Source organism: Oncorhynchus masou, chromosome 15 (genome assembly GCF_036934945.1).
Source record: "Oncorhynchus masou masou isolate Uvic2021 chromosome 15, UVic_Omas_1.1, whole genome shotgun sequence".
Classification (NCBI taxonomy): domain Eukaryota; kingdom Metazoa; phylum Chordata; class Actinopteri; order Salmoniformes; family Salmonidae; genus Oncorhynchus; species Oncorhynchus masou.
Genome location: NC_088226.1, coordinates 58,785,342 through 58,788,339, shown reverse-complemented (window position 1 = coordinate 58,788,339; position 2,998 = coordinate 58,785,342). Strand labels below are relative to the sequence as shown.

At 42.7% G+C, this 2,998-nt stretch overlaps 1 non-coding gene across 1 annotated transcript; it reads right to left on the bottom strand.

The window, feature by feature from the left end:
* Window positions 1–1,933: 1,933 nt before the first annotated feature.
* LOC135556963 (U4 spliceosomal RNA) lies at window positions 1,934–2,074 on the bottom strand. The gene has a single exon (XR_010458093.1). It is a non-coding gene; the product is annotated as a U4 spliceosomal RNA (small nuclear RNA).
* Window positions 2,075–2,998: the final 924 nt, after the last annotated feature.

The window sequence follows — 2,998 nt, the reverse complement described above, 5'->3', positions numbered from 1 at the left end:
GCTTTGCCTGTTTGATGGTTCATCGGGGGTATAGCGGGATTTCTTATAAACTTCTGGGTTAGAGTCCCGCTCCTTGAAAGCGGTAGCTCTACCCTTTAGCTCAGTGCGAATGTTCCCTATAATCCATAGCTTCTGGTTGGGGTATGTACGTATGGTCACTGTGGGGACGACGTCCTTGATGCACGTATTGATAAAGCCAGTGACTGATGTGGTGTACCCCCCATCAATGCCATTGGAAGAATCACAGAACATATTCCAATCTGTGCTAGCAAAACAGTCATGTAGTTTAGCATCTGCTTCATCTGACCACTTTTTTATGGACCGAGTCACTGGTGCTTCCTGCTTTAATTTTTGCTTGTAAGCAGGAATCAGGAGGATAGAGTTATGGTCAGATTTTCCAAATGGAGGGTGAGGGAGAGCATTGTACACGTCTCTGTGTGGAGTAAAGGTGGGGTAGACCTTTTCACCCTCTGGTTGCACATTTAACATGTAGGTAAAACTGATTTAAGTTTCCCTGCATTAAAGTCCCCGGCCACTAGGAGCGCCGCCTCTGGATGAGCATTTTCCTGTTTGCTTATGGCGGAATACAGCTCATTGAGTGCGGTTTAGTGCCAGCCTTGGTCTGTGGTGGTATGTAAGACAGCTACGAAAAATACAGATAAAAACTCTCGAGGTAGATATTGTGGTCTACAGCTTATCATGAGATACTCTACCTCAGGTGAGAAAAACCCTGAGACTTCCTTAGATATCATGCACCAGCTATTGTTTACAAATATGCATAGGCCCCGTGTCTTCCAAAAGGCTGCTGTTCTGTCCTGCTGATTTAGTGTATAACCAGCCAGCTATATTTTCTTAATGTTGTCGTTCAGCCATGACTCTGTGAAACAAGATATTACCGTTTTTAATTTCACGTTGGTAGGATATACGTGCTTTCAGTTCGTCCCATTCATTTTCCAGCAATTGAACATTAGCTAGCGGAATGGAAGGCAAGTGCAGATTAGCCACTCGTCGCCTGATCCTCACAAGACATCCAAATCTCTTTCCTCAAAATCTATGTTTCCTTTTCCAGTGAATCACGGGGATCTGGGCCTGGTTGGGTGTCCATAGTATATCCCTCGCATCCGACTCATTGAAGAACTCCTTGTCCAATTTGAGGTGTGTAATCCCAGTTCTGATGTCCAGAAGCTCTTTGCGGTCATAAGAGATGGTAGCAGCAACATTATGTACAAAACCAGTTACGAACAACGTGAAAAAACAAACAAAATAACATAGTTGGTTAAGAGCCGATAAGACGGCAGCCATCTTTAGCGCACAGAAGGGTAGTTACTTGATACATTGGCCATGGTCGAGAGGATCAAAACCAAAATGCATAATTGGTAAATTGTAATTGACTGACTGATCTACAAATAATAATGAGTAGTTATTTATTTTATCCCTTTTCGTGGTATCCAATTGGTAGTTACAGTCTTGTCCCATCGCTGCAACTCCCGTAGGGACTCGGGAGAGGCAAAGGTCGAGAGCCGTGCGTTCTCCGAAACACAACCCAGCCTCACTGCTTCTTGACACAATGCCCGCTTAACCTGGAAGCCAGCCGCGCCAATGTGTCGGAGGAAACACCCGTACACCTGTCAACTGTGTCAACGTGCATTGCGCCCGGCCCGCCACAGGAGTCACTCGAGCGCGATGGTACAAGAACCTCCCCGAACCCGGTCGATGCTGGGCCAATTGTTCCATGGGTCTCCTCAAGGTTCTCTGTAGATCAGTTAGTCATTACTCACCTGCACTGTCGGCTGCATAGTCGAACAAACCCAGTGATTTCCATCACAGATCATTTCAGATTTACATGATGAATAGCGTTTCATGCGCTCGTTAACGATAGCATTATTAATAACACTAACTACGATTCAGGGCGTATATTTCACAAGCATATCAGTCTCCTTAGAGACCATCAAAAATTGCCAAAGCCAACTATATTTCAAGTCGTCTTGGCGGGGTATTGGGTAAAGTTTTCAACTAGCAATAATCGCGCCTCGGATAAACCTCATAGGCTACGATACTGCCACTGCGCAAAGATAAGTCAATTGCGGGATTGGGTGGATTTAGTTTCGACACAATGATGATTCCTATAACGGTTTCAATAAAAAAAAGATAAACAATACACAAATAGAGATAGATTAGGGAAACGTGTAAAATGATATTATGATGTGAACGCAATTATAAAAAATGTTTTACATTTTTTATTTAAAATATTCAAAGACATGCTGTGCATTGTGGGATACATTGTGTCAACATGTGGAGAACTGGAGTTGTAACTGATCAGTTGTCTACAGGCTGGATAAAACAAGAATAGGCTTTGTAGCGGTTTTTCCGAATTGTGGCTCGTTTTTTCACAATTTCCACAATCGTCACTCGCGAGCGCACTAAACAACGCACCGTGGTTTGTTCAAAAAGGGTTGTCTTGTGCGGTTCGCTGCAGAACCAGTCCGGACCAAACACAGGAAACAGTATTATCAGACAGTACACTATGCTTTAGAGACTCTGATGTATTATTGGTTGTTTGGCAGCGAGCAGTTGATGAAATGCACACAGCGCAGTAACGTAATTTAATATATCTTAAATATGATGTGATTTGCAGCGCATTTATGAATGCATCCGATGCAGATTAAGCGACATGGGTGTTGTACGCCTATTCACGTCGCAGTTTAGTTAGAGCGGTTATTGTTGGAAGACCAAAGCGAAAGTAATATGTAACATGGGATACAAGTTAGGCTTCTTGATCATCATAATATGAGCATTTTTCTCCAATAAACAAATTACTTGCATGTACACTTGGTTTTGTTTAGGCATTTTAGGTGGTTTGACATTTGGCAATGTGAAACCAACCGGACCAAATGAAAAAAGTACAATGTAACAAATAATCGAACTCAGACATATGTGTGAAAACACCCTTATTGGGTATTCAGATAGGAATCTCTATAATGTAGAACATTTTGAGATT